We start from the raw sequence: 6,099 nt of genomic DNA, 5'->3' as shown, positions 1-6,099 counted from the left end.
AGCATGTGCTGCAGTTTTGGGGTTGGTAAGTTGCATACGCTGCCAATGCATAGTTAATATGTGATGATTATGATTACTCACAGCTTGGGTCGGATAACCTCTTGGCTTGTAAAATATCTTCTCTTTTCCCTTTTCTTTTATCTATTTATTGTATAAATCTACCAGGTGTTTTTCATTTGCTGGATGATATTTTGCTGGGAATAACACAGAAAAAGGGTAAAACTACAGCAAAAGCATCGAAGGGGGGAAGGAAATCCCAGACTTCAAAAAAAGTGAAAAGAAATTATGTGAGTGGTACTTTCTTGCATCAACTACTCCTGTTGCAATGCCTGAATATGACATAAAACGCATTCAACTGACAGAGATAAAAATCAGCAGGTTGGATCTGCTTTTAAGGTTTTAACAGGTAGAGAAATATTATTCCTCTAGATACAGGGAGTTCATGGGGCAGGATCCCCTTCAATAGAAATTTCGGTTTACTTTTGCAACTGCAAAAATAAGAAAAGGTTATGCATCTATCTTGTGTGGTGTGTAAACTTGGAAAAGGAAAAGAAGAGAAAGGAAGGGCATGTAAACTGGTGTTAGGCGTTAATGGAACTAATTGTGGTGCATCGGCATCCACCATTGGTTGTACAATTGCACGTAGCATGTCTCATGTCTCTCTTAAAGTACCCAATGCACTTTCGAATCCTGCTAGTCCATCATTGTCCAGTTGTTGATTTCTTTGTACATAAGGGCCCTAGAAAAGCACAGACTTTATTGATTGGAGTGTTGATTGTTATAGCACTAGCATCCTAGAAGCATTCAAGAACTTGGGGACAATCATTTGTTGCGGATGCCATGAGTTCATAAATATTGCCAACATTTTGACTTTATTGTGCTTTTCTCATGATACATTTACATAGCATGAAAATCATTTTATAAGAGAACTTATATATATAACATGATTTAATGTTATCTGTTTGGTTTCTTCTTGTTTTCCTTATGTTTCTATTCATACTTTATATTCCATTTGTTTTTCTCTTATTCCAAACGTACTAAGATTTTCTTGACATTTTCTCCAATCTTGATATACAGAATGAGATATGTAACACGCGCGTACACATGCATGTGCATGCACAGCACACTGAGAGTAGCCTGATAAAAATTGATATGCTTCAATTAGATTTGTTGCTGAACTGTCTCTGTTTACATTTGGCATGGGATCACAGGTCAAAGTATCTGCTTATAGAGATTATGATGGTAAGCAAGAGTAAATGGCTGCTGATGGTTTGGCGCGTTGAGGAAGAGACCATATTGTTCTTCTGTGCGTTGTTCTTGGAATGGGCAGGGTGTAGGTTGGAGAGTACACCATTCGACCTCCTTGACCTGCATTTCTTCAAACAGTTGAGAGAAAGGCAACAAAATGACAATAGTACATCCTGATATTATGATGGTGATGAAATAAGACTAGGTGTGATCGAAGCTCCTGATACCGAATTAATAAGCATTTAGCTCCCTGGGGTTTGGCACAGTGGGAGGGAGCTTTGGCTGCTAAACAGGTGGTCACGGTTCCATTCCCATGGGCGTCAGCTCCTTGCTCGAAGAAGGGTGAGTCATGGGTTTACACTATTGGGAAAGCAACCGTAAGTATGGTAGGCAAGGTCTCTGATCTCAAGGGCGGGTTCCCCGTTCCTCATGAAAAAAAAAAGAATTAATAAGTATTTACAAGGACCATAGATTACACGCTCTTCATTTGTATCCTGGTCACCTAATGCTTGATTTTGGAGGTGTGCTATCTTGATTCTTACGATCATGAAGCTTTAGATTCATGTAGTAAAAATATATCTGCAATGTTTCTTCTTTTCAAATGTAAAAAATATTGGCAATGTTTATTTTTTTGAGAGAAAAATATTGGCAATGTTAGAAAGCATCATGATTTTCATTGTGACATTTTCAAGAGCTGATATAATTCGGAATAAACTAAGTTTTCAAAATTTTTCCTGTTTGGAGAATATCATCGCAATATCAATGTGATATCAACACTGTTCAAATTCTTTTTTGTAGTTTCTAAGATTTCTTTTATATGTTCATATAATTTTCTTTTTAAATGTATATCTGCTGATATTTTCTCAGGATTTTCTTGAAAAATCAAAATTTTGGTTCATCATGGGAGTTTCTTTCACCAAGAAAATCCCAAACTGAGATTTGTAAAATTTGCTTCGTATTGTAAAAAAAAAAAGGTCCATATGAGCCATACATAGCAACACTCATAAATGCAGCCACATTCCCACTATTGATTTTGATGCTATAAAGAAGATCATGGTATTATTCATATCACATATCTCGTTCTCCGAAAAATCTAGATGAGGAAATTTTCACAATAAATAGACAAATTTTGTTTTCTCAAGAAAATATATTAAAAATATAAAACAACAAAGAAAATATAAAAATCATTAAAAGCACTCCTTTGGAAAATTAATATTGTGATAAAATGAAACATTTTCAAAATAGGCAACCTCTCAAAGATCACATTCTGTTGAGATCGTCTCGACTTTTGTGATTATTGCGCGATAAAAATCACTATCATTTCAAAATATCGCTGATACCTGTGGCATAGGCTATCATAAAAAAACTGGAAAAAGAAAGAAAAAAGTTAAAAGATGCAATTGTTTGGACAAACTTGTGAGAATGTGATGAGGAAAGATGCAAAAACAAGACAGTACCGATCACCGGTAGGGCAAAATGTGATGGTGTAAGCCAGAGCCTTGCATGTAAAGGTACTGGTCCCATCATCAAATGCGTAGCTGTATGCCCTTGGGCATGCACTCTTGAACAAGGAGGAATAGTAGGTTGGCCTACAGAGTGTGGGGCTTGCAAATCTCCCACTGCAGCAGTACTGATCAAGACCAAACGCCCCACACGCACTCTTGCATGCAACCACATTACCATCTCCAACCTGTAACTCTTTTGGACAACCTGATGATCATTAAACCATTGATTTAGTTCAAAGAAAAGTTACTTTTCTTTCCTGGATTTTTATTTTATTTTTATCCAATTTTCTAGGTATGTAACTTGGAAATAGATGCAGACTTGATACAAATACAAAACATGGACACCTTTTTTTTTTCAACTAGGATGCACCAGACAATTTTTTTAGTTATATAATTGATAAGAATATATTTTTTATATTTTAATTTATGAAAATATATTGATTTTCAAAATTATATTAAAATTTATCAAAATTTTGTTGAATGTGCAGCGTGTATACAGCATGTCCTAGTTGTGACAGTTTTTTTTGGCTGTCATCTACCTGAGTTGAGATTGGTTGTGCAGCCGGTGGTGTTGCACCCTCCGTATGCACCACGTGGCTCCGCAATCATCGGCAAGTTATATCCGTCGACGAGGCTGACGTCGTAAAAATCATCAGCTTCACCATTTCCTAAGGTGACCTCAAACAGAGTCGCTGGTGGTTGAGCTCCACGTCCATTGCATTCAAGGCCAGCACCACAGTCACCGGTTTGGCACACACCATTGCCTTCACTGTCGAACTCACACCCAGTTCTCGCCCAGATCCGGCCGGACCATGCCGGCATTGCTGAGACCGTGTAATTTGCACCTGTCTCTAGCCGAAACCCAGTGGGAGATAACTTAGGTGAGCCAGCACCTGCTAGAATTCCTGGCCATATCGTGTATGGGCAGTAGTTGGTGATCGTAAAGGTGCAACCGTTTACGATGGCGAAGAAAAACGGCAGTAATGCAAAGTTCCCGGTAAATTTGACCATGTTAATGCCGCCGGAGACGCGTTTGCCGGCAAGCAGGTCTGAGGTTGATGAATGGTCTGCATTGTGAAGTGTGGGTGTTTGGTCATTTGAATGGATCCATGGAATGTGCATAGATAAGATTAAGTTGACAAATTTGGGTCAAGTATTTTTGTGCACTAGGGGTGAGGGTGGCCTCACAGTGAAGAAATGCCTTCTTGGTCTTTGCACGGCACACATTCTTTGATGTCAAGAACTGACACTCCTGTCGCTTCACTTTCAAAACTGACAAAACTACCCTCCTTCCGTAGGGGCAGTAAGAATCTAGCTTTGTCTCCAAAATTATAGTTTTTTCAAAAGGATTATTCCATTCACTTTTCCTTTATTAAGATTAAGCATATATAATATCTTGAACCAGCATGGTAATTGGACTACAATAACACATATCAGTTTGAAATTGAGGACCTAGTGTTGATTTTCTGGATTTGTGCGTTGAGTAAAGGTCAATTAGGATACTTAGGTGTGTTGATTAAAGTTGTCGTATTCTTTTCTTGCATGTGTACATAGATAACCAGTGTCATATATTTTCTTTAAGCCACAAGTAATTCCACTTGTAAAGTAAAACATCTTGATCTGCAGAATATAATTACACGATATGATGCAAAGTTCATGACTCGAGCCAAGTCATTTAGCATTGCTTTTTTACCAAAGTGCTTGCACTGGGATCGCAAATCCCTTTCACACTTAGCGTATCTTATTTTCTCATCCTTTTTTGTACTTTGGATTAGATAAAGTTGTCACCATCGTCTTTTTGGATCTGCAAATGAACGTATATAGTCCATCTTAGCCCTTTTTTTCTATTGTCAGCAGTGGACACGTGTCAGACTCCATGTGTTTTCTATTGAACAAGGCCCAAGAAGTATCAAGGCAAGACCAGTGTCCCGGGTACCACCGAGATCTTGAAATTTCACAGGCCATGAAAATCCTGATATACCCTGCACATTTTCAACTTATTGATGTATTATCACAAATTTATCATGATTTTTATAGTGTTTCAACTATTTGAATATCTTACATGTTTTCACTTTTTTGTTATTAATTATAAATGTGCCAAGATTTACTCGATATTTCTGAGAAAGTGGAGACATTACGGGCATGTTTGGAAGAGAGAAAATGGTATGAAACTGCAAGTAGGAAAAAGTGGCAAATTTTCCATCCGTTCTAGACGATCTTTTTTTTGAAAATAAGGTTTTTCTAAACACGTTTTTTATAAAAACAAATAATCCACCTAGTTTGCATTAAAGCAACCCTTCACCTTCAAAGCATTTCATTCCATCGGCTGCCACTCTACTACCTTCTTCCAGTGCACCTCCATCTTAAGGTCTCTCTCTCTCTGTCTCTGTGTATATATATATATATATATATATATATATATGTGTGTGTGTGTGTGTGTGTGTGTGAAAAGGCTTCTAATCTTCTCCCTAACTTCATTAAAAAAAAGAGGGTTTCCAACCTTTTTTTTTTCATTACACAAACAAACAAAAAAATTTCATTCGAAAAAGTTCTCGATCAAATCCTCTCGTAGGCAATTTTTTTTCTTATGAGATTTTTTTTCGTTTTCAAACGTGTCCTACAAGATTTCCTTTGCGTTGCAGAGAAAAACCTCAGATCGAGATATTGTTCAAAAAAGAGATATTGTGACCATAGTTAATACAATGCAACTGTACTGATTCAGTTCCTACATTCAACCTGAGTCTGCCTACCATGCAGGGATCGACATCAGGTCAGGTACCAGACACAAAATGGCCCAGGTTTGAGCTGCCTTGGCACAGCCTAAGCCCAACGAGCTCAACCCCACCCGACTAGTAAACAGGTATTTGAGTACAGAAAATGAGATCAATAAAGCTCGGCCCAGCCTGATTAGTAAACAGGTTGCATTTCGAGTACAGAAAATGAGAGATCAAGCTCGGTTGGCCCAGGCCACTTAGTAGTATGGTTTAAAGGGCCTGACCTGACCGGCTTGAACCCCAGCCTGATAACACCCAGGATTGGCTCGAACCAGACAAGGGTCAGCCTGTCCATCAGAAATGACGGCAAAGAGTCAAATGTTCACAATCCATGAATATATGTTTTTTTCCATGGACGGAAAAGCCACCCTGGGAGTAAGAGAGCCAGCTGCACTGGAGTATGCCCGGCAGCATGTGTTTAAGATGTTTAACCGTAGACAAATGGCAAGCAACATCCTCTTCAAAGATGAGAGAGAGAGAGCAAAGGTGAACCCTGATCATGCTAGTCCAATTGCCATTAATCTTTCATCTCTCATTTGAAACTGAAATCCAGCATCAAAACTACCTACAAT

The 6,099-nt window shown here is 38.2% G+C and overlaps 1 pseudogene; it reads right to left on the bottom strand.

Annotated features, from left to right (window-relative positions):
* Window positions 1-311: 311 nt before the first annotated feature.
* LOC149843362 (thaumatin-like protein 1 pseudogene) lies at window positions 312-3,764 on the bottom strand (annotated as a pseudogene).
* Window positions 3,765-6,099: the final 2,335 nt, after the last annotated feature.

Source organism: Nuphar pumila, chromosome 3 (genome assembly GCF_984573655.1).
Source record: "Nuphar pumila chromosome 3, dmNupPumi1.hap1.1, whole genome shotgun sequence".
NCBI classification, from domain to species: domain Eukaryota; kingdom Viridiplantae; phylum Streptophyta; class Magnoliopsida; order Nymphaeales; family Nymphaeaceae; genus Nuphar; species Nuphar pumila.
Note: the sequence above shows the minus strand (reverse complement) of the source record. Positions and strands in the feature narration are given on the sequence as shown.